Below are 26,842 nucleotides of genomic sequence, written 5' to 3'. Positions count from 1 at the left end.
TGGTGAACTCCATGCCCAAGAGGGTTAAAGCAGTGCTGGAAAATAATGGTGGCCACACAAAATATTGACACTTTGGGCCCAATTTGGACATTTTCACTTAGGGGTGTACTCACTTTTGTTGCCAGCGGTTTAGACCTTAATGGCTGTGTGTTGAGTTATTTTGAGGGGACAGAAAATTGACACTGTTATACAAGCTGTACACTCACCACTTTACATTGTAGCAAAGTGTCATTTTTTCAGTGTTGTCACATGAAAAGATATAATCAAATATTTACAAAAATGTGAGGGGTGTACTCACTTTTGTGAGATACTGTAAATGTGCCATTTTACAGTGTGTACCCAAACAGAGGAGTCAGTCCTTATCTAGAACATCCAAACCTCCAGATAGTTCAGGAGGACTCGTTTTGTTTATGAATAACCTGGTTAGTTGCCCATGTTCAGGCAGGTTGCCTATGTAGGCAGAATTTTAAGGCATCATAGGCACACTCCTAATGCAAAGGGAAATGCAACATGCTCAGTTAAAAACACAAGATGCCAGATGTCAATTATGAATATACTTGCATTCAGTTCCAAAAAATATTGATAAAATTCTCCCCAATTTGGAATGCCCAATGCGCTTTAAGTCCTCATGGTGGCATAGTGACTCACTTCAATCCGGGTGGCGGAGGACGAATCTCAGTTGTCTCTGCATCTGAGAACGTCAATCTTTGCATCTTAACATGTGGCTTGTTGAGCACGTTACAGTGTCGATACAGTGTGTGTGGAGGCTTCACACTATTCTCCACGGTATCTACGCACAACTCACCACACGCCCCACCGGGAGCGAGAACCACATTATAGCGACCACGAGGAGGTTACCCCATGTGACTCTACCCACCATAGCAACCAGGCCAATTTGGTTGCTTAGGAGGCCCAGGCCCCCTATATTGATTAAAAATATCTTAAAATATTGTTATGTAAAGCGTGTTTTTCAGGAAACGCCGTATTCACAACGTAAGTATCAGCTGTTCATTCTCTTCACTGTCTGTTCAGATATCAGTTGTAATATGAGATTTATGTTGTGGATATAGTGAATGATGTCACATATATAAGATGTGTTTAAGTGAGGTAATTAATCTGTTAGTAAAGTTCACTGCACAGCTGTTTAGCGGGGAAATGAACAACATACTATGACTGGATTGTTCAAATCCATTTTTCTTATGTTTATTAGTGCATTGTTAATATCTTGCATAACATTGTCTTAGTCTCTTTTACTCTGTACCAGACCGGCTGCTCTTCTGCGCTTGAGGAAAAATGAAGATGCCGTGTTGATGAAAAGATGTGCCAGTGCATATCAGTGTTTTGTGGCAGTGGGAAGTGCCAGCAGCTATGTGTACTCACCGCTCCTCCTTATTCTGACAAATACACACTCCGATGATCTCTTTGACCTCTGGATCCATCACCTTGTTATAACTGGCAGGTTTCACCCCCTGATAGAGACACAGAGAAAGGCTGTGTTTATTCAGATCCGTCTCGCTTTCTTTCAGATTTACCTCCACTTCAATCTAAGCACAAACTTCAGGTGTGTTTCATAGTGTGACATAATTCATAGTGAAACGGGATATTAAAAAGTAGGGCAGTACTTGATTTTGTCCATGAGGTATTGTTTGGTGAAAACAATCTCTATATGACATGCTGTTGGAGGGAAGGGGATAAAAAAATAAAAGGAATTGGAGACATCAGCTCAAAAGGAAAGAGCAATTGTGATGAAAAAACACCTGACATGACTTACACTGGTTACTTTGCGGTAGATCTGAGCAGCGTTCTGGCACTCCGAGTATGGATATTCAGACGTGGCCATCTCCAGCATGCACATGACAAAGGCGTAGACGTCTACAGACTCATCATAATGCTCTTCATCCATCTCTGGAGCCATGAACTCTGGTATACCTGCGATTACGAGCACACAGACTAGAGGTCGACCGATAGTGGATTTAGCTGATAACTAAAGGTAGTGGGAAAGAATAATAACAGATTAATCGGCCGATAGTTTTAAAACTGAATTTTTTTTTTTTTTTACTATGACGGGCACAGATAAAGAGTCCTAAATAAATACAATTCCAGATGCAGTTTATTGGTCAACCAAAATCCCTAAAATAAATAATGGACAAATAAATAACGAAAGAAAGGAAAAGACAATATCCGAAAATGTGTCATATCTTATGCTGTTGTTTTGAGTTATTAGAAACATTAATGTTTTGAAATAAATGACATTACAAAAGTTAGGCAACGTTCGTAAACATTAGACATAACGATTGCTAGTCTGATCAGTTCAAACGTAGTAAAGTTTAAATAACTGCAGGATATTCTGGACAAATAGACCATGATAGTAACTCATTTATAGATTGTCATTGTTACCATCCAGTGGTCAACATCATTTCAAGACTCACATGTCTTTAGCAAGCCTAGGACTAAAGGATTTATTTACATTAATTATTACTGTTATAAAGAAAAATACACACGTGTGCTAGCATGTCAAAAGTTCTGCATCGATTACAGTATGTGTGTGTGATTACACATTATACATAAATCATATCAATAAAATATCTTCCCTGTTGAGTAAGAAATAATCCATCTCTGGGTCGATTTTAAATCCTGAGAGTTGTCGCCACCTCTGAAAAAGCTTGCAGACTCTGCTCTGTTCAAGGTTTCTTTGTTTTTACAACCGGTGATTCTCCGGAGGTTTGCCGTTTTGAATGATCCATGGTCGATTTTTCTCGTTCATCATGACAACAAATGTTCAGGTTCACATTACTCCCACAAACGTGATACTGTAGCCGGAGCTTATTTTCTCTGTGTATTGACAGAATGTCAACACGTGAACACGCACAGGCGAATGACACATGTATGTCTGTCCCGACAGCTTTCAAATATAAATCATTATTATACATTTCTAAAAGTGTATTTGGGTAAAGGCATGGTTTGGAAGAAGGATTTTTGTTGCACTCACTAATAACATTTTGTTATGTTTTAACTCATGTTACATAGTGTAGCTTTAATGTATAATGATCATAATGCAAGAGAGCATGTCGCAGATAAATTACCCTTTTCAGTGGAGTTTAGTGTTAGATTTGGAATAGATTAAGTATTTTAAAATGGTCGCATATTTTTTTGACTGTTTTCTGAAGATTGGTTTCTTTTTAGACTAGTCCACTCCAAAATGTACGTCAGTGAAAATTAGTCGTTCTGCACACCCCTACCTGAAACCGCTCACTCTTCTGCTCGAATTTCTGCTCGAAGCAACTAAATTGGTGGCAACATGTTGTATTTTAAGCATCATAGGCAACTTTGGTATAAGTTAACACACAGTGTTACACAGCATGTAACAGTCACAGGAAGTCCTCTTTCTTCCCTGAACAGATTTTCAAATCATTGTGACACTTGCGCTAAAATAAGCAAGATAAAGTGGGACAGATGAAACAGAACACCGGTGTTTATAAAAAGTTAACACTAAATAAATGTGGTGGTCCTGAAAAACAGCAGGATGCAGAATCTTTACATAGAAAAATAGTTTAAAAACAGCGCTGATTTGCACAAAAATGCATTTGGTATGAACAGCCCCACACCTGTCCACTCATGCATATCTGTGAGACAGTGGGCACAAAAGAAGTTATGCTAAAATAAAAAAATGATTTTATATATTAAATACATTTATTACACGTCTCTCTGGAATACTCGATTCTGATTAGTCAATGGCGCCATCTAGCGGTCTGATTTCCGGGTTCTGCGAGCCGTCTCTTCTGCTTCTCAGATCACCGTGTGATCTCTAACAGTAAGCTAATAAAATGATTTCAACTCAAATCATTGTTTCATGTGCATTTCATTATTTATTTGGCAAGTAGTCTTGTAATAATCTGGATAATGAGTCAGACAGACATCAATTACTAAACCGGAGGTGGATTTCAATATTTTCAATGCAAATCTAATATTTAATTTGGTTATTAGCAGAGTAATAAGCAGGATAGTATACAGTCAGTCGGTTGTTATCGCAAAAGAAACTCCTTTCAGTGTGATATAAGAGTCTCTGATTCACACACAGTCCTGATCAGCCTGCTGAGGCTTAATTCACGATAACAACCGGCTTACTATTATAATAATATAAAACATTTTATCTTAAAAATAACAACTTGAACCGAGCTCGAAACCCGCTGTTTTTTCGGGTCTGCTATTTTCTATGCTTTAAAATGAATATAAATGAATTATAAATCAGAATCATATTTCCACGTATTTCACAAAACTGTGTTTACTAGAAGCGGGTCCCTATTAAGCTTCCCAGAGCAAGTGAGCACGCATCCGCATCAATCAAACCCATCACAACGGAGAAAGGGAGCGCCATCATTTTGATTAAACTGCTTTGCGGTTTATCAACCGTGCAACATCATACCATGAGTTCAGTTTTAATGTAACCAATTGTGCAGCTTTCATGGATGTCACACTGATGTCGGTTTCAGATGACTGAATTACAATGAGCAATGAGTGAATCTACACTGTGTTTACAGATGACTGTCCTGAATTAAACAGTTTATAATGCTGAATATAATGTCTAATAATGCTTATGGTCCAGATATTTGATAGTCCTTCTGATAATGCCAAATGTAATGTCTGATTTCACCAGTACATTTATACCAGGGCAAACATTATTTTACTGGAGTAAAATACTTTAGAAAAATGTAATCAGTGACAATACAGTTTTAAAACCTACAATATTAAAATATTTAAAATATGAATAATCAGTGACAGATCCTGATGGATCATTTTACTCTTTAATGTTTAACAAGTAATGAAAGGAACTTTTCAGGAAATTTTTCCTGACAGTATTACTAATCATAAAAATTCAAACTGAACTTTTTATGATTCAGACTTTGTTCAAAGTTTTGTGAGTACAGAATAATACATTTAGTACTGACGATCAAACCAAATCCTTATGCCCTTTATCATTTCTTATTTTATGATTTTATTAAAATAGAGGAAATAACATTTCAGGTTTTATCCAATTAAGAACGAAGAAATAATGGAAGATGAATCGATTATTTAAATAATCATTAGTTGCAGCTCAACACTACACGCTTAATGAAAATTAGCCCAGATAATTTACTCATCAGACGTGTCAGGTGTGGGCGAGTATGTCAAAATCTGTGCATGATGGTTGTCCTAATTCATATGTGGAACTTCCTGTGGAGTTCTGCAGGAGCAGATTCATGAGCAAATCCAACTTTTCTGGAGAATATTTGATTGTCTCACCAGTGACACTCTTGGCAAAGGATGATCTTTTGAGCGTAGCCAGACCCAGATCCCCGATCTTGACACTGCCTGTGGGGCCCGTGATGAAGATGTTGTCACAATTCAGGTCACGGTGGATGATGGGAGGTGTGCGTGTGTGCAGGATAATAAGTGTGTGCCTTTGAGAATCTGACGGCACCAGCTCCGCAAAACCTTGGGTTTCATCACCTTAAAGCGCTTCAGATAACTGAAGAGAAGCATCATTAATGTCAACTTAAAAACAGACGTTTACAGCGGTTATTCAAGAACAATTACTCACAAAGCAATGCAACACTTCTGAGCAAAATGCGAATTAAAATACCAATTTAAACTTCCTCAGGGATCCCACACTTGTTGACCAACTCATTTCTATGACAATTCCGGTCATTCTTGACTACTGGATCAGGATTTAGAAAAATAATTTTGATTCAGACAAATCTGCTTGATTTTCTCTGGACACTTTTATATAAAAGAACATTAACCACTTTGATTTAAAAAGAATACTTTGCTCATGGTTGCTTGTGAGATTAAACAAACTAAACAAAACTAGGAAAATGTAGTCAATACAGAAATGTCTAGGACTTTAAGACTTTACTAATTTCATGACTTCTAAACACCGTTTTATTATCTCCTGATGTTTCCAGGTTTCCAAGATTATGGGAATCCTGAAATAAATCTGTGTCCAGCTAAAAGGGTTTGTAGGAATGATCTCACGTTTTCAGCGTGCCAGACGTCATGAGCTCCGTCACCAGAACGATGCATTTCTTCCCCTTCAACGGCGACTCCCAGAAGTCATAGAAGCGCACAATGTTTGGGTTCTGAAGTCTTACGGTCCTGATTCACACACACACACACACACACACACACACACACACACACACACACACACACACACACACACACACACACACACACACACACACACACTTTAAACCAAACTCAAACCAAATTGCAATGTCAGACTTTCCACAAAGAAAAATGGGTGCCAGTCAACATGTCTGGGAATGATGCAACACACATACAAATATGTGTGTGTGCGTGTGTGTGGGGAGGGGGGGGGTCTGGTTTACTACGCCTTTTGTATTTGTGCTGTAACAAAATGGACTTTGCGCAGAGATTGCATTTAACCAATAATGTTCAGTCATTTGCCAAATATTTAAACACTGATGGATATTTCCAAATGCAGTTCATCATTTTGGCTGTGAGAAAAAGGCTTCAATACAAACTGACACAAAAGGGAATATCGTGCTGTTTTCCACACAAAGTAATGATGTAACAATTATCAATAATGCAATAACTTTTAAACACTAATAAACTTTGAATTGATGAATAGAATTGACTTACCAGATTCGTTTTTTTTCATCATGTAAAATTTGAAATGAAACATTTTAAATAACATAACTAACACTGGGGACTTAAAATTAACCAAACTGTAGGAATAACCCCTTAAATTAAAACAAATATGACGGTTAAAATAAACCATGGTGGAATTGTGACAGTCTGACAGTAGCAGATAATAATTTCCGTAACCCCTGAATATAATACAATAATAACACAATCAACATAATTGGCTTTTTGTCAATATTTTTATTGAACACGGTGTCCAACAATTGAATTTGCATGTCAGTGTGTGTGTGTGTGTGTGTGTGTGTGTGTGTGTGTGTGTGTGTGTGTGTGTGTGTGTGTGTGTGTGTGTGTGTGTGTGTGTGTGTGTGTGTGTGTGTGTGTGTGTGTGTGTGTGTGTGTGTGTGTGTGTGTGTGTGTGTGTGTGTGTGTGTGTGTGTGTGTGTGTGTGTGTGTGTGTGTGTGTGTGTGTGTGTGTGTGTGTGTGTGTGTGTGTGTGTGTGTGTGTGTGTGTGTGTGTGTGTGTGTGTGTGTGTGTGTGTGTGTGTGTGTGTGTGTGTGTGTGTGTGTGTCTTTTACAGCAGTCTCATCTATTATGGAGCGGTAGTGTAGCGGTTAGCGCGCTGCGCTACGAACCTGGCGACCCGAGTTCGATTCCTGCTCATAGCCAACACCAGTGACGATTATCTGAACCGGTCCCGGGCCTCCCCTAGGTCGACTCAGCCTAAAATGAGTACCTGGTGCGGTGTGTAAAACATCGCCACTGGGGAGACAAAGCCGGTCGGGCGTGGTGCTGGCCACCCACCCCCTCGTGTACCGTTCCGGCCTTCATAGGTGCTCGCTAACAGCACTTGCCCCTACAGTCTGTTAAGGCTAAATTGGGGATCTTTTTTTTTTTTTTTTGTCTTTTACAGCAGTCTCATCTATTATGCAGTGGTGGAGTGCATGTGTTCCTCTCCACATGCACCTAACATCTAGGCAACCCTAAAAGTAGTCCCAACACAAAATCATGATTTAGACAACATTAACACTTAAATAAATTTTTTTTGAAGAATTTAGATCAGTGCTTAAATGAGCAAAAAAATAACAAGAATATGAGCATCACATTTCTGCTTTTAAATTCTCTGGTACACGTTCCCCATAGACTTCCATGTGCATTACAACACACGCATTACAACAAGACTACACTATTGTACTTGTTAAAGGGTAACTAAACCCTAAACCAACTTTTTTTAGTTAATGATCTGTAAGCATGGGGCTTTATTAGTACTGGTCATTGATTCAAGTAATTTTTTTTACATTTGTGTATAAAGTGTTTTAATTCTACAATATATGGTGTAAAAACGTCTGAGTGCTGCCCTCTTCAGGTTGAACGGTGGCTACTGCAGTTGAATTGTCCTATTGGCTGTTGCGGTACTTCGTGATGTAAGCGGTGACAGCTGACGTAAGCAGGTTCCAGCTCACCACGCCAGATTCATGTACATGTCGTCTTGCGACCGTGTGAGGAATAATAATAACATGGAGTCTGACAGCAGCTGTCAATTAATCCGTCACTACGAGTCTCAGAAGCCCCCCGCTCAGCCCCGCACTCGGTTCGTTCCCTCTATCCCCGCTGGGGTCTGCCCACTTTTCCTGCATTTTCAAATATTTCTAGTGGGTGGAGGCAGACTCTGAGCAGGTGTTTAGTTACCCTTTAAATGTATTTATTTTATTATTATTTCATGTATTATTTATTTCATTGTTAATTACAAATTAGGTTTTATATTATTAAATATAATATAATTAATGTGTAGGGTTATTCATTTTGTTTTACATGATATTTCTTAAAATTCTATTTTATGCCTAGTTACACACCACTTTAGACAATTTGACTTTTCAGACTGAGAATGACAATTAATTGATTACATTGAAGTATTAAACATAAAAGGGTGACAAAAAGAATATGTTTATATGGTCAGACCAAATTAGGTGCTCATAAAAGTCAATTATTCCCCTGAAAATCAAATCCAGGGGCAAATATTGTCCCTTACTTGGAAAGGTTCATTTCTGACACTGCTGCCCATAGACATGACATTGTAAATAACCCAAATTCTTCCTGTAAGTAACTCAGAACAGGCCCATGTATACTTGCTGGTAATCAGTCTACAACTTCTGCTGTGTTGGAAAGAAACTGTATCTTGTGAGAAATGACTTTGACTTGGGTGACAATGACAGCAGAGTTGCAGTTTGTTAGATTTGCACTGTGTAATCAACTATTAGTTATTTAAAACCAGCTACCAAGTATCAGCAAATGTTGTTATAAATAATCAGATTCCGGTACGCACATTTTCCGAAGTTGTATATATAATTAGTTATTAGAAATAAGGTCAAATTAAAAAAAGCAGAACCACCAGCTATCGCTACCAGCAGTTATTGCTCTACAAAACTGGATATCAATATTGGCACACAGATTTCACATCGGTGCATCTTCTGTATCCCAACTTATCAGCATTGTCATTGACCACCCTGCTCTCTCGTAACTCAATTACTGTTCTTCATGCAAACGTCTAGGTTACGTATGTAACCTCCGTTCCCCGATGGAGGGAATGAGACGTTGTGTCAGAGAAGCGACACTAGGGGTCTCTCTTGAGCGCCGATATTCACCTCTGAACTATGAAAAAAGGCCAATGAGAGTTGGCACCCAGTATTTTCATGTCCCGCCCCCGGACATACGGGTATTTAAGCGGCGCAAATACGGGAGTTCATTCAGGATTTTTCTGAGGAGCCTGGAAATGAACAACAGTGGCTCGGCTCAGCGACGTGGCAGGGGAGACACAATGTCTCGTTCCCTCCATCGGGGAACGGAGGTTACATACGTAACCTAGACGTTCCCCTTCTGTCGCTCTCTCCACGTTGTGTCAGAGAAGTGACACTAGGGGTCCACTTATAAAAGTGCCATGCGCTGAGCCGTGTACGTGAACTGCTGATACAGGAGCGAGCAGGTATTCTTACGTGCAGGACAACCAACTGTATCAGGCTGCACGTACCCTTCCCCAATGCCCCATTTCAGCCATCAGGGTTCCTTATCGTTACCCTGGAGGGGGGAACAAGGTGCTGGCCGCCGACCTGGGAACGGGCCAAGCCTGGCCGGGCCTCTTTTCTCTCTATGTTTCTCGCATAGAGCAACTAAGGCCGGGGCCCTTACACGCATTGAGGGAAGGGGGTCTTAGCCCTTATTCAGGGTGGAGAAGACCCTGCGGAGGCCACGCCTACCCGAGAGGGGAGGCAAGTTTAAGTGGCAAAACCATCAGAGGCCTGACTTAGGGCCTATATGGAAAAGTTGGTGCGGTGGTGGATCCAGCCTCATAGAGGGGGGAACATACAGCACGGCAACCGAGGCAGCCGTGACTGCCTAAGGGAAACACGGGAGTCCGCTCGCCAGAGAGGACAGAACCGTGGTGTTACACACAGGGGAAGTCCGAAGGAGGCCTTACCTGTGGGGCACCTATACAAGTACAGGGTAGCTTGCGGTACCCGCAGTGGCTTGGGTCGGCGAGTTCCTCCGCTGAACTGCGACCCACAAGGGCTAAGGAGGAATCAACCAGTGTCACAAACCTGGGATCTCCTGGGAATGAAGGCGCACTGTTTCCCCTGGTTAGGGGGAATGGCGCTAGGTGCAAGCGGTTCACCCGGTCAGATCGTCAGCGTGCCACCTTAGTTCTACGGGCTTGGTACATGAGAAGACACGGGACGATACCGACTCAACTCGGAGATTGTAGAATCTCGCAAAAGTGTTAGGTGTTGCCCAGCCCGCTGCTCTACAAATGTCTGCTAGGGCAGTGCCCCTAGCCAGTGCCCATGAGGACGCAACACTCCTGGTGGAGTAAGCTCGGACCCGCAAGGGGGGGCATGGCCTGGGTGTGATAAGCCAGGGAAATGGCGTCGACAACCCAGTGGGCAAGTCTCTGCTTGCAGACAGCGTTCCCTTTCTGCTGTCCCCCAAAGCAGACGAAGAGCTGCTCAGAGCATCTGGTGCTCTGTGTGTGGTCCAGATAAATACGCAAAGCGCGTACTGGACACAGCAGTGAAAGGGCTGGGTCTGACTCCTCCCGGGGCAGCGCTTGCAGGTTCACCACCTGATCCCTGAAGGGTGTGGTAGGAACCTTGGGCACGTATCCTGGTCGTGGTCTTAGGATCACTAAAGTGTCTGCCGGACCGAACTCCAGGCAAGCGTCGCTAACAGAGAACGCATGCAGGTCCCGACCCTCTTGTCTTGACAGCGTGTCAGCTATCACATTGAGGTTGCCGGGGATTTGAGTGGCGTGCAGTGACTTGAGTCGCTGCTGACTCCAGAGGAGGAGACGACGGGCCAGCTGTGACATGTGGAGGGAGCGTACTCCGCCTTGGCGGTTTATGTAGGCTATGACCGTGGTGCTGTCTGTCCTGACTAGGACGTGTTTGTTCCGAATTAATGGGAGAAACTTCTGCAGGGCCAGAAAAACTGCTCTAGGCAGTTGATGTGCCCGCGCAGCGGGCCTCGGTTCCACCAGCCTGCAGCTGCGCGCCCATTGCACACAGCGCCCCAACCCAATTTGGAGGCGTCGGTTGTGACCAGAATGCGTCGGGACACCTGCTGCAAGGGTACTCCTGCCCTTAGAAAGCAGAGGTCTGTCCAGGGTTTAAAGGTTTGGCGGCAGGCAGAAGTAACTTTTACGTTGTGCGTGCCGCGGCGCCATGCTCGTCTCGGGACTCGAGTCCGGAGCCAGTGCTGAAGTGGTCTCATATGCATCAACCAGTTGACCTGAAGCCCCAAACGGCTTAGGTGGCTGAGCACCTGGTCTCTGTGTGCGCATAGTAACTCTCGGGAGTGGGCCAGTATGAGCCAGTCATCGAGGTAATTGAGTATGCGTATGCCGGCTTCTCGGAGCAGGGCAAGGGCTGCCTCTGCGACTTTCGTGAAGACGCGAGGGGACAGAGACAAGCCGAAGGGGAGGACTTTGTACTGATATGCCTGGCCGTCGAACGCGAACCGTAGGAAGGGTCGATGTCGAGGGCGAATTGAGACATGGAAGTACGCGTCCTTCAGGTCTACCGCTGCGAACCAATCTAGATGCCGGACGCCAGATAGAATTTGTTTCTGGGTGAGCATTTTGAACGGGAGTTTGGACAAGGTCCGATTGAAAACTCGTAGGTCCAAGATTGGTCGTAAGCCGCCGCCTTTCTTGGGTACAACAAAGTAAGGGCTGTAGAAACCCTTCTTCGTTTCGGTTGGAGGGACAGGCTCTATTGCGTCCTTTAATAGAAGGGAGGCGATTTCTTCGCGCAGGGAATGGGCATGTTGGCCGTGTAGGGGGGCGGAGACCTGGCAAACTGAATTGCGTAACCGAGTCGAATGGTCCGGTGCAGCCAGCGTGACGGGTTGGGCAGTGAAAGCCACGCCTCTAAGCTCCGTGCTAGGGGCACCAAGGGGACGAGTTTTTTGGACGTACCCGGCGGTGCTTCGCAGCGGTGCGGAACAGGTAACGCTGCATCGGGAGGCAACGTGGCGTCCCGAGGCTCTGGTGCTGAGAATAAACTCAAAGCACTTACCTTGCTCCGTGCACCCGGCAGGGGGTGGGTTCGTGACTGAGGAGGAGGTCTGATGCTGGCGTCCTATGGACTCGTCTGAACCGGCGGCCGGGGAACAGTCGTGAGGCTGAAGGCGGGGACACTGCGTCCATGGAGCCGTGAGAATGGCATTTGCGGGCCAGGTGACCCCAGAGACAACAAGGAAATAGCTCTATAGAGTGTAAAGAATTTAACAAAAAATTCTCCTCCCGGCCCTCCACCGGGGAACGGAGTGGTCTTACCAGCTCCGGAGCTAACGTCTCGGTCTCTGGGTCTGTCATCTCAGGAGCACCTGGGAGCCTTCTGGGTCCTCAAGGGGGTCCGTGAGACGATGGGCGTCCAACTTCTGCGGGGGGCTCAATGCTGGGGCTGAGAGCTGGGCCCACTCACTTGTTAGTTGAGGCAGAGCACCATTTTCTTTCTTTCTTGAAAGCCGCAGGAGGACGCCCTCGGCGAGCAGACAAGGTTTGCGGTAGGGCAGGATGCTTTTTTTGGCTTGAAAATAGCCTTCGTCTGTTTCTTCACCACTGAGGACTGCTGGGCGAAGTCGTCAAGTGGTGTCGCCGAATGGACGGAGCTAGGAGACGGGGGCATTTGAGAAAGCGTGTTTTGTCTGCCTCCCGTACTGCCTGTCCATCGTTGCCTATCTGGACCACGGAGTGGCCATCGCCTGTTTGAGTGCAGTTCCTGCAGCACATCAAGAACAGGACCACCCAAGTGCAGATTTTGAAGTGCCCTGGCCCGGTGGACTTGCAGGATGGGGCCATGGCGTGCAGGGGGGAGCGGTCTGGGACCGTTCTACCACCGAGGGTAGCGAGAGTGGAGGAGCGAGGAAGCTCTCACACTGAAAACATAACCCATTGGAGAGAATGCTCATCCCGAGCTCGGACGGAAACAAGCAAGCGTGCCGGGGAGGCAGGGGGTTTCGAGGGGGTTCACCCAGCGAAACGGAGCCCGTAACTGTCCCCAGATCGTTTTCATCGCCCGCGGCGCCTGCCTCAATCCCGTAGGAAGGAGGCGAGGCGCGGGGGGGGTGACTGAAGTGGCTTTTTTCTACGACCGCAATGCTGTCATGGCTATGTTCTCGTACTGAAAACATAGACCATTCATAAAAACGCTGCCTACGACCGCAATGCTGTCATGGCTATGTTCTCGTACTGAAAACATAGACCATTCATAAAAACGCTGCCTGCGTGTGATCGCAACCCAGGAATGCAAGGCAGTTTTTATGGCCGTCAGAGGTGGGGAGAATCAACACATCCAGAAACTACACAGAGGCAGAAAATCGTCTTTAAAAAGAAGCGTCCTGAGAAGGACGTTCAACGCCGCTGTGTTTTGCTCTTTTAGAGCGAAATTCACTCTTTTAGAATAACTCTTTCGAGTTGTCTGTGCTGTCGAAGCGCCCAGGGGCAAGAATGCACAGCCGTGCACGAATGAGAAAGCCGCTGTAATGCGCCATCAGATCCAACAGCATGCAGAGCGTCAGAGGATTAAACAGGAACTGGGTGTGTAACTCGCAGAAGACTGCATGCACGACCATCGGCTCCGAAGAAATTTTTTGAATGAACTCCCGTATTTGCGCCGCTTAAATACCTGTATGTCCGGGGGCGGGACATGCAAATACTGGGTGCCAACTCTCATTGGCCTTTTTTCATAGTTCAGAGGTGAATATCGGCGCTCAAGAGAGATCCCTAGTGTCGCTTCTCTGACACAACATGGAGAGAGCGACAGAAGGGGAACAAATAACATCATTATTATTTTAAAAAGCAGAACAACACAAACATTTAAAAAATGAGTAGAAGTAGCTTTAACTTCATAACATGCAAGATTACATTTTTAAACACATAATAAATTCATCTAAAATACATTCTATTCTAAAACACATCAATTAATCAAATAAACATTGCAGTGCTCTAAATTCCAGTGTTCTTCACTTGAGTGAGAGAGAAAGAGAGAGATCTAAAAATGGGATGTGACACTCACAGGAATCCATACTGTTCTATTTCAACACTGCACAACTCCATTAGCCCAACTACACACACAACATTTATGTGATGAAGCAGACATACTTACAGTTGACCACACACACAAAGCGTAATTCCTTTCCAAGTGTGTACCACAGTGTTCCCCTTCTGTCACTCACTCAACGTTGTGTCGATGTAGTTACACTAGGGGTCGCTCCTGGGAGCCCCAGACATCTCTGATCTTTGAGAAAAGCCAATGAAAGTTGGCGAGTGGAATTTGCATGCCACTCCCCCGGACATATGGGTATATAAGGAGCTGGAATGCAAATACTCATTCAGAGTTCTTCGGAGCTGTGCGGTCGTATATGTGAACGGAGATCACATCCCTCCTACGGAAGGACGCGATACAGCCTGTCCCTCCAGCCGAGATGAAAAAGGGGTACGTTAAGGAAGAACACATCGGTCCCCCTGAAATCTTTTCAGAGGCTCCTGGGGCATATGGCATCTTCAGCGGCTGTCACACCACTAGGGTTGATGCATATGAGAACGCTTCAGCACTGGCTTCAGACCAGTCGCGAGATGGGCCAAGCACGGCTGGGGCATTGTATGCAATGGGCACGTATCTGCCGGTTCTTCGACTGGCCCGTGACTACGTTGGCACATCAACTGCCTTAAGTTGCTGGTGGTATTGCTTGCCCTGCGGAGGCTATTGGATAGGATCTACCACAGGACCCCTCCACATGACGTGCTTCCGACCGGATTCGGTAAGACCATGTGACATATTCCGATTCTACAGACCGGAGTGTGGTCTCCACGGTGTCCACCACTTATATTCAAGTTGTGAGCTTACAGTCTGAATTCAATGTCATGAGATAAAAAGAACACGTTACATGAAATAATGCAAAAACAACCTGTTTTCATTGCATTGTGTAGGGCTGAATGATCCAATGAAATAAAATCAAATTTAGATATGAACTTATGAATATTAAACTGCAATGGCTGTGATCTAATCAAGCAAACCGTATGCACACGTCACACGCTGCTCTCAGAGCTATGTTCTGAGCACATGTGAGGTGATTCTGTCCGTGCTCCCTCCTCAAATATCATCTCATCCACAGAATAACAGATGTATCGCTTTTTTTACAGCTTTTTAAATTTTTTTTATGTTTTGTGGACAGAAGCGAGATGAGAGCATTTGACTATACTGGCATTCACAGGCACTCATTCAAAGACTTGAATTAATGCGACATCAAACAGAAAATGAATGCATTTTTTTAACCAGATCCCATAGCATTGCCGTGTACAAATTAAGAGATTATTAGAGAAATATTACTTGTATAATAATAATATTAATAATAATAAGGTTGTTGTTATTAGTTACATTTGTAATTAGGGCTTGACATTAACGTTTGTTTTTTTTAATTCGGCCAGACAAATAGCCTTATTAAAACTTCAACAGCGAATAACTGGCTATATTTGTGATATTGCCACATATTACAAAGTTCGAGAATGCTTGTGGTGATGTGGATAAGCATCTGAATGGTCAAATTCCACCAAAATGCCCATCTCGGTGAGATATTCATGTAAACACAGAGAGTGATGTCTAAAGTGAACGTAAACAGCAGAGAAAAAAGTGGATTTGTATTAAAATGTCATATTTGTAAGTATAAATGTAATATAATGGACCCTCGCTCCGCCCCCCTCGAGCTTCCACGCTCGCTCCGCCCCCTCGAGCTTCCACGCTCGTTCCGCCCCCTCGAGCTCGCACGCTCGTTGTGCTCCCTCGAGCTCGCATGCTCGTTTTGCTCCCTCGAGCTCGCACGCTCGTTTTGCTCCCTCGAGCTTCCACGCTCGTTTTGCTCCTACGAGCTCTCTTGCTCGTACACTATCTCCCCCCTCGGGCTCACATGCCCGCTCCCAATCGCCAGAACATTATGTACACTTGCACTCGTCTCAATCTCCACATTAGTTTCACCTGTACTCGTCTCATCACCTTTCATTGTTACACCTGCACTTTCCCCTATATATATCACTGCCCTTTCGTCTCACTCCCGGTTGGTTATTGTATTTAGTTTCCCGTGTCTTTGCCCCCCGCTAGTCTCGTCTAGTTTTGAACTCCTCTTGTCCTCCTCTTAGCTTGCCAGCTCCCCTTGTTCCCCTGTCTTTTGCTCCCCACTAGTCCCGTCTAGTTACTCTGATCCTGTTTCCCGGCTTCGACCCCCCCACTCTCGTTGACCACTCTCTCCCGGATTTGCCCCTTTACTCCACTTTGATTCCCCGGCTTTTGACCCTACGCTTCCCTCGACAACTCTTCTCTGGATTTACGCTGTTTGTACTTTTGCCTGCACTGCTATTAATAAAAGCAGTTTCCTCCGACATTGTCTCATCTTGTGTGTGTGTGTGCGGGTTACAAAATAACCAACCCTTACCGAAGACAGTCACAATGCCCCGCGCTGAGGATTTACACAGCTCACTAGAGCGGATGTTTTCAGCGCACTCTGCGACAGGATCTACCGTTGGGAGTCATGATCGCGCGCTCACAGCCCAGGGACAGCAGGTGCAGCACGTGCGATTTTTGTCACCCTGTTCTACCTGTGTCTGTCCCTGAGCCCGTTTATGCTCCCAACGCATTTCTGAGCGCCGTGAGCCTTCAACCCCCTGAGAGGTTTGACGGCTCTTCGGGCGCTTACCAAGAGTTGGTTATGCAGGGCAACGGTTATAGAACGAATAGCCGTGCCCTTAACATTATGGACCCAGTGGCCCAACTCTTGGTTTTGCGTCAGGGGAGTCAACCCTTGGAGGCTTATGTTGTGGATTTTTGTGCCCTGGCTAACCAGGTGAATTTTGATGAGGTGGCTCTGAAAGACATTTTTCAATATGGACTGAATGAGCCAGCCTCATCATTCATGCCTGGTGGTCGCTGCTCTCTCAACCTGGCTCAGTTTATTGACCTCGCCCTACTGTACGCTGGTTCCTCGTTTACTGTGGGGGAGGCAGAAACTGAACCAGCGTTCCACACCACGGCCCCAGTCTCGAAGCCTACCACGGCCCCCGTCTCGAAGCCAACCACGGCCCCCGTCTCGAAGCCTTACACGGCCCTAGTCCCGAAGCCTTACACGGCCCTAGTCCCGAAGCCTGACACGGCCCTAGCCCCGAAGCCTGACACGGCCCTAGCCCTGAAGCCTTACACGGCCCTAGTCCCGAAGCCTTACACGGCCCTAGTCCCGAAGCCTGACACGGCCCCAGTCCCGAAGCCTGTCACGGCCCCAGTCCCGAAGCCTGTCACGGCCCCAGTCCCGAAGCCTGTCACGGCCCTAGTCCTGAAGCCTGACACGGCCCGAGTCCCGAGGCCTGACACGGCCCCAGTCCCGAAGCTTGACACGGCCCCAGTCCCGAAGCCTGACACGGCCCCAGTCCCGAAGCCTGTCACGGCCCCAGTCCCGAAGCCCGACACTGCCCCATTCCCGAGGCCCGTCACGGCCCCAGCCTCGAAGCCTGGCATGGCCAACGAGCCAGCGCCCATGCCCGCCACGGGCAACGAGCCAGTGCCCATGCCCGCCACGGCCGACGAGCCAGCGCACATGCCCGCCACGGCCAACGAGCCAGTGCCCATGCCCGCCACGGCCAACGAGCCAGCGCCCATGCCCCGCCACGGCCAACGAGCCAGCGCCCATGCCCGCCACGGCCAACGAGCCAGCGCCCATGCCCGCCATGGCCAACGAGCCAGCGCCTGTAGCCTCGACCGTCCCCATGGCCACATCCCCTGTTGGCCGAAGACGTCAGAGAAGGAAGAGGGCCCCTTCTCCCCAGTCCCGTCTTGTACTCAAGACCGCAGAGGTTCCTTCAGAGTCTTCCACAGCTCTGCCGGGCTCTGCTCCGCCCTCAGAGTCTTCCACGGCTCTGCCGGGCTCTGCTCCGCCCTCAGAGTCTTCCACGGCTCTGCCGGGCTCTGCTCCGCCCTCAGAGTCTTCCACGACTCTGCCAGCCTCTGCTCGGCCCTCAGAGTCTTCCACGGCTCTGCCAGCCTCTGCTCGCCCCTCAGAGCCCTCGCGGCCTCTGCCTCACGAGCCTCCCAAGGCTCCTCCTCCCAAGCCTCCCAGGGCTCCTCCTCTCGAGCCTCCCAGGGCTCCTCCTCTCAAGCCTCCTAGGGCTCCGTTTCTTGAGCCTCCCAGAGCTCTACCTCCCAAGCCCCCCAGGGTTCTGCCTTTCAAGTCTCTTGAGCCTCCCAGAGCTCTACCCCTCGAGCCTCCCAGAGCTCTGCCTCTCAAGCCTCCCAGGGCTTCTCCTCTTGAGTCTTTCAGGGCTCCCCCTCCTTCCAAGCCTCTCAGGGCTTCTCCTCCCGAGTCTTTCAAGGCTCCTCCTCCCAGGCCTCCCAGAGCTCTACCTCCCAAGCCCCCCAGGGTTCTGCCTTTCAAGTCTCTCGAGCCTCCCAGAGCTCTACCTCCCAAGCCCCCCCAGGGTTCTGCCTTTCAAGTCTCTCGAGCCTCCCAGAGCTCTACCCCTCGAGCCTCCCAGAGCTCCGCCTCTCAAGCCTCCCAGGGCTTCTCCTCTCGAGTCTTTCAGGGCTCCCCCTCCTTCCAAGCCTCTCAGGGCTTCTCCTCTCGAGTCTTTCAGGGCTCCACCCCTCAAGCCTCTCACAGCTTTGCCTCTCGAGTCTCTCAGGGCTTCTCCACCTCTCAAGCCTCTCAGGGCTTCCCCTCTCGAGTCTTTCAGGGCTCCTCCTCCCCTCGAGCCTCTCAGGGCTCCGTCCCTCGAGTCTTTCATGGCTCCACCCCTCAAGCCTCTCACGGCTTCGCCTCTTGAGTCTCTCAGGGCTCCTCCTCCCCTCGAGCCTCTCAGGGCTCCTCCTCCCCTTGAGCCTCTCAGGGCTCCGCCCCTCGAGTCTTTCATGGCTCCACCCCTCAAGCCTCTCACGGCTTTGTCTCTCGAGTCTCTCAGGGCTCCTCCTCCTCTCAAGCCTCTCAGGGCTCCGCCCCCAAGCCTCTCGAGCCTTCCAGGACTCTGCCACTAGAGCCTCCTACGGCTCCGCCTCTCGGGCCTCCTACGGCTCCCCCTCCAGAGCCTCCCACGGCTCCACCTCCCGAGCCTCTCACGGCTCTGCTCCCAAAGACTCCAGAGCTTTCTATGGCTCTGCCTCTCGAGCCTCCTACGGCTCTACCCCCCGAGACTAGAGAGCCTGCCAGGTCGTCGCCTCGGGGACCTCCCACTGCGCCACCTCCCTTGGCTCCACCTCCAGAGCCTTCCAGGCCTACCTCGCTAGAGCCTCCCACGGCGCCACCGTCATTGGCTCCACTCCCTGAGCCTTCCAGGCCTTCGCCCTAAAGCCTCCTTCGGCTCCACCTCCAGAGCCTTCCAGGCCTCCACCTCCAGAGCCTTCCAGACCTACCCCCTAAAGCCTCCCTTGGCTCCACCTCCAGAGCCTTCCAGGCCTTCGCTCCTAAAGCCTCCTTCGGCTCCACCTCCAGAGCCTTCTAGGCCTTCGCCCCTAAAGCCTCCATCGCCTCCACCTCCAGAGCCTTCCAGAACCCCACCTCCAGAGCCGCCTACAGTGCCGCCTGTGACGGCACCGCCTTTCACGGCTCAGCCTGGACTTCCTGACCCCCTTCCTGTCCTGTGGCCTCTTCCCTGGCCTCTGGACCCTATTCCTGTCCGGTGGTCACCTTCCAGACCCCCGGACCCAGTCCCTGTCTTCCAGTCGCCTTCCAGACCCCCTGACCCAGTCTCTGCCCTTTGGATGCCCCCTAGATCTCCCGACCACCCGCCTGTCCGCTATGTTCCCCCTGACCTTGCCTTGAAACTGCCCATTGACACCATGGACTGTCTCATTTTCCTCTGTGCCCCTTGGACTGCCCTCAATTTTGTTTGTGTGTTTTGTGGGTTGTCTGTTCAGGGTTTTTTGTTTGTTGGGATCGTCCAGCACCACTTCCCAGAGGTCGCGCTCCTCGCAACAGAGCGTGGCCGTCAGGAGCTGTCCGTTTTAGAGGGGGGAGTACTGTCACGAACCCCGCTCCCTCGCTCCGCCCCCTCGAGCTTCCACGCTCGCTCCGCCCCCTCGAGCTTCCACGCTCGTTCCGCCCCCTCGAGCTCGCACGCTTGTTTTGCTCCCTCGAGCTCGCACGCTTGTTTTGCTCCCTCGAGCTCGCACGCTCGTTTTGCTCCTACGAGCTCTCTTGCTCGTACACTATCTCCCCCCTCGGGCTCACATGCCCGCTCCCAATCACCAGAACATTATGTACACCTGCACTCGTCTCAATCTCCACATTAGTTTCACCTGTACTCGTCTCATCACCTTTCATTGTTACACCTGCACTTTCCCCTATATATATCACTGCCCTTTCGTCTCACTCCCGGTTGGTTATTGTATTTAGTTTCCCGTGTCTTTGCCCCCCGCTAGTCTCATCTAGTTTTGAACTCCTCTTGTCCTCCTCTTAGCTTGCCAGCTCCCCTTGTTCCCCTGTCTTTTGCTCCCCACTAGTCCCGTCTAGTTACTCTGATCCTGTTTCCCGGCTTCGACCCCCCCACTCTCGTTGACCACTCTCTCCCGGATTTGCCCCTTTACTCCACTTTGATTCCCCGGCTTTTGACCCTACGCTTCCCTGGACAACTCTTCTCTGGATTTACCCTGTTTGTACTTTTGCCTGCACTGCTATTAATAAAAGCAGTTTCCTCCGACATTGTGACTGTCTCATCTTGTGTGTGTGTGTGCGGGTTACACTAGTGTGCCATTATAATTATTATAATCATCAAACACTCACTGCTCTTGACTAAGTTTAGTCGCTTTAAGAAGTATTCATGTATTATAATCATACAGTGAAGACCAGTAGTATTTTTATGTTGCATTTCATTCTGAATGTTTACTTGAATAATAATCACTGAATCAAACTGTTGTTCAATGTTCAAATGACAGTATACAAGATACCGATACATTTTTGAAATATTTTTGTAAATAAATGTAAAAATGTAAATGTTACTTATATTTAATACATATATTACAATCTAAATAAATAATATAGTATAAAATAATATAATATGGGGATAGGCTGAATTCTGTAGGAAACACTGGTGTACTGTATGTCCAGTTTGTCATCCAACAGATAACAGGTAAACCATTACAAAGTTACATTAATAAAACAGTTGTCAAAAGCAGCAGGGTTTGTACTGTCGCAGCACTTTACTGCACATCATAAATTATACAGACATGAAATGGCCTCTGTACAACAGAGCTGACTTGATAAGGTAGGTTAGTTTATAAATCAACTAGACCCATTTTATATTAGGTGTCTTGTCTTAAAGTAATATACCTTTACATATTGAATTGTACTCGTTGCATTTGTATACATATAAAGTGGCAGCTAAAACAAATAATATAAGGACGACCATATAATACATTTATTATTATTATTATTATATATTAGTCATCTAACAGCTTAGCGATATACAGTTGAAGTCAGAAGTTTACAAATAAATTTAAACTCAGTTTTTCACAATTCCTGGACTTTAATCGTAGAAAACATTCCCTGTATTTGGGTCAAAAGTTTTGGGTATCCTTCCACAAGCTTCTCAGAATTGTCACGGTGTGGTGAGTCAGGAGAAGGCAGACGGTAGATGCGGATCCAAACGCGGTTTTTATTAATGAATGTACACAGATAAGAAAACACGGGAACAAAAGAAAAGTCCACGATGGGAAAATAAACTCAAAGTCAAACTAACACACGGATGAAAAGAACACAAAAACTGGAACAAATCAAAAGTCCACGATGGGAAAAGTGCATTCAAACACACAAAGTTACACACAGGTGAACACAAGTTGACGAACATCCATGAAGGGGAAAGGGAACCTCGGACGAGCACGAAATCAGTATCAGCGGGCAAGAACAGCAAACATGAAACGATCCATTCACAAACAACGACCGACAGAGACTGAACAAACAGACAGGGTTTAAAAACATGGACATAGGACAAAGGGGCCAATGAACAAACAGAACTCAAAACAAGATAACAAGGTGATAGACAGAAATCAATGGTAAATTAACGAGGGAGAAACACGAACGCTAACAGGGAGACTATGGAGCTACACAAGGGACAAAAGTGAAAACTAAGGAATTACAAAAGTGACAAAAAATGATAAACAAAGGGCAACGGTGAAACAAGACAAGGTAATCATTACAGAGGTGAAACAAGACAAGGTAATCATTACAAGAATATGTTGCTGGAATGTTGGCCCATTCCTCCAGACAGAACTGGTTTAACTGAGTCAGGTTTGTAGACCTCCTTGCTTACACACACTTTTTCAGTTCTGCCCAGAATCAGTTTGATGTCAGGACTTTGTGATGGCCACACCAATATCTTGACTTTGTTGTCTTTAAGCTATTTTGCCCCAAACTTAAGCTTGGGGTCATTGTCCAAATGGAAGACTAATTTGCGACCGAGCTTTAACTTCCCGACTGATGTCTTGGGAGGTTGCTTCAATATATCCATCTAATTTATCTTCCTCATGATGCCATCTATTTTGTGAAGTGCACCAGTCTCTCCTGCAGCAAAGCACCCCCACAACATGATGCTGCACCCCCATGCTTCACCATTGGGATGGTGTTCTTCGGCTCGCAAGCCTCACCCTTTTCCCTCCAAACATAATGATGGTCATTATGGCCAAACAGTTCAATATTTGTTTCATTAGGCAAGAGGACATTTCTCCAAAAAGTAAGATCTTTGTTCCCATGTGCACTTGTAAACTGTAGTCTGGCCTATATATGTTGGTTTTGGAGCAGTGGCTTCTTCCTTGCTGAGCAACCTTTCAGGTAATGTCAATATAGCACTCGTTTGGATACTGTGGATATAGATTCTTGTTTCCTCCAGCATCTTTACAAGGTCCTTTGATGTTGTTCTTTTCGCATCAAATTACATTAATCTCTAGGAGACAGAATGCGTCTCCTTCCTGAGCGGTATGACGGATATGTGGTTTCATGGTGTTTATACTTGTGTACTGTTGTTTATACAGATGAACGTGGTACCTTCAGGCATTTGGAAATTGCTGCCAAGGATGAACCAGACTTGTGGAGGTCCACAATTTTTATTTTCTGACACCTTGACTGTTAATGATGTTTTCCATTTATTTATTTTTTTTTAAGAATTAGCTAAAAGCACCAACTTAAGCTATTTTAATGATAGTATAAAATAGTATAGAACAGTGTTTCTCAACTGGTGGGTCGCGACCCAAAAGTGGTTTGAAGGTCTATTTGGAATGGATCGCGGACAGCAGAGAAAGAACAATGATTTTATGGTGGCCGCCCAAGTGATGGAGATTATTAAATGATAATATAATATATAATGAAGAGATTTAATGATAAGCTCACTTGCACTGCAATATTTTTGCAATGCGATAAGCTTTCGTGCGAGTGAAACGTTACCAGCTTGCGCTAATGATCAACTCTGCTCTTTGATGCACACGCGCAACAGCTGGCCTTCCTTCGATATTGTGGCGTGCAGACTTTAAAACTGATGTGACCTATTTCAATTCTAGTAAGACATTTCTAATTTTAAGCATTATGGAGGAAGTCAAGTCAGACCCATCAAACAGCACTGATGAGGCAAAGAGCAACACTGTTATGCGCTAAAAAATTAAATCATTACTCATTTGCATGAGTAAAAGTATCTGTTTGACAAAATGTTATAGATTATTTCATATGAAATATTCTATAGGTAGAATCTATTAGACCTCATTTTTATATCAACAGTGGCAGCTGTAGTTAAAGTTTCAAAATGTGTTTCGGCTAGTATTTTTTTATCAATACAATAATTTATTATTACTATTATTTTATACTAGCTACATTGACCTAACCATGGTAATGAGGAGTCTTTCCTCCTGTGTAATATGTATGTTCTGTTTGAATTCTGTATGAAATTAGAAAACAAACTTAATAATGGGCTCATAACCTATAAATAAATATACTCACATTTTTAAAAGCGGGGAGAGAAAACTTTCTGTACATTATGTTGACATCAATAGCAAAAATAATGTCACTTGATGCATGCCCTTATTCTTGAAATCCATGAACAAAACTACGCAAGATAAAAGGAGATGCGACCCAGGACACATTAAATACAGGTTACGTTTTTACTATAGTGGGTTGCTACTTGACTTCCAATATAAAAACTGTCCTGAAGCAAAACCAGTTGAGAACCACTGGTATAGCAAGTATAGAAAATGAACTGCACACTTGTGAACAATTAGCTGCAAAAATAAAGGGTACTTGTTTGTGGCTTGCTTCTGTTACACTAATGTGTTCAGTTTCATTCATTCATTAGTTTAATGACCGCTTTTGGACACTAGGTGTGATAAATGATGGTCTTATGTGCAATGAGCGAGTCATTCAATCACTTTGAGATGTTCATGACCGAGATCTACCATGAGACTTTATAGTATTTAAGCATTATATGAACAAAGCAGATGTATAATTGCTGTTCAGTTTGTGAACTGCTGAGAACAATTTTCACCAATTTGCAAAAACAAAAAATGCGGGGATACTTACAATGTTGCACAAGACGTTAAATCCCACTACAAAATTCATTAAGTGGGTTTTTTCCTTCTTTTTTCTACACATTGGTAATAGCTGCTGCTAAGACACTTGGAAAAGAGCGAGGACGGTGCTAGAAGAGTGCGCTCGGTGTCTGTACACAGCAAATTTCTAAGTGATAAAAAACCAAGTGTTGGGCAGCTAGTGATAAAATCTGGTGTTAATTTACAAATATGATATGCTTTATCACTTGTTTAGTGATAATGCCGAGTGTTTCCTTTGGGTGTTCACACATAATTAACATCTGCGCATGTGCAGAGCATTTTCAATCTCCCCGCCCATCATGCTCTTCGGTCTCTTCGATTAAGGATTTGCCTGCAAACAGCAGTTCCAAAGCAAGGTATAGTATTATTAACTTATCAACTTGTGATTTATTTAAGAACAAATTGAATTAATTTTATATTAAAATGTTTGTGTCATTATTTGCCTAATTTTACCCAAACATTACGTATGTGGTTGACTTTACCTTGTCAGCATTTTTTGCCTCAGTTTAATTTTGCGCGCTTTTGATCTGCCGTTCATCTTGAGTTTACCATTTCACGGGTAGGCCTAAAAACTAAGATGTACAAAATTGTAGGTCCATTTTAAAGGATTGTTTTAACGTATAGTAAATAAGACACTGTCATACCCCCTCTTCTCAAAATCGTTGGACAGCACCATGACTGATAGTGAAGCGGTGAGACTACTAAATTCGTTAATGGAGGACGATGGAGATAGACGTAAGTGAATTCATTTTTGATTGTTCCAATTTTAATCGTTTTGTAAAATAATGCTGCATTTTTAGCATTTTCTGTGTGATACCGACAGGATTTGGATAGTTAAACTTTTTTTTTTGTCATTTGGCAAAAGTTTTCTTTAATAGGGTTCTCAACCTTTATAAGACCGTTTATATGTTTCATCCAGTAACTACGGGTTAGTTCTGGTGCTTTGAAATGTCATAGAAATGAGAAAGCAGACGTTAATCGAATTGATTGCTCTTGAAATATGTTCTTGTGTGGCTCCCCGCGGCTCGAGCACTAACGGATTTGACCGAGCACCGACGGAAATGGCGGCGCATATACTGTGTGAGGCCTATGACATCTTGAGAGCGAAACGCTCTGTATGAATGAGTCGACATCAACGTTATTGTTCTCAGCCACTCCCTCTGTTCGCTAATTGGCCCGGCAAAAAATTGATCGGAGAAAATCAAAGTCTACAGCAGAATCCCAGACGTAGTACTGAATGAAAATTGAGCGGAAGTACGTAGAAGGGCGGAGTCAGGCTAATGAGGATAAGCACCCACTGGCAAATACATAAACCAATGCCTGTGCCCACACTGGAATGTTGTCATATGCATTTTTGCATTTTATGTTTGAATTTGTATCTTATGTATTTTTATTTTTATGTCTCTTTTTTTTTTTGTATAAAATTCAATTTTAATATTAAATAAATACATTATCTAGTTGCTTAACCCATTTTCTAAAGTGATCTAATCAGTTTTGGCTGAGAAACAGACAGAAATTTTGTAATATTGGTAACATTAATATTGCTTTGTCACCCCTTACCAAGAACAGTTTTAACAGATGCTATTGTTTTTACCCCAAGTAAATAGAGCAGAATAGACTAGTTTTTGGTTTTATGGTATATTGTTTATCATTGCAGAAGGATACCACTTAAGGCCACAAGAGAGATGCATGCCCTTGGCATCATTACTCTTTTTCCAAACCTAAAAGATCCTGAAGGGAAGACAGGCTATGTAAATATCTCTGCTTGTTGTTCAAGATGTGTGAAACTTAAAATTGTAGCTTTTTTTAGTGTGTTCGTTTTACCCAGATTTCTCTCTTTAACAGGAACAATACTATGACGCACAGAGGCGCACAGGTTTTATTATGAATCGCCTAAAGACGATTCAGAGAAACACTAGTTGTAAAATGCCCTCTCGATCAAATGAGAAAACTTATGGTCCTAGAACGGAGGAAAATATCTGCCTTACAGATCAGCTAACAGGCGATGATTGCCTGGAAGCGATCTCACTGCTTAAACACAGCACTGATCGTGATATCATCTTCTGGAAGATGAAAGATACGTTTCAGTACC

The sequence above is a fragment of the Xyrauchen texanus genome, chromosome 37 (genome assembly GCF_025860055.1).
Source record: "Xyrauchen texanus isolate HMW12.3.18 chromosome 37, RBS_HiC_50CHRs, whole genome shotgun sequence".
In the NCBI taxonomy this organism is placed as follows: Eukaryota; Metazoa; Chordata; class Actinopteri; order Cypriniformes; family Catostomidae; genus Xyrauchen; species Xyrauchen texanus.
Note: the sequence above shows the minus strand (reverse complement) of the source record.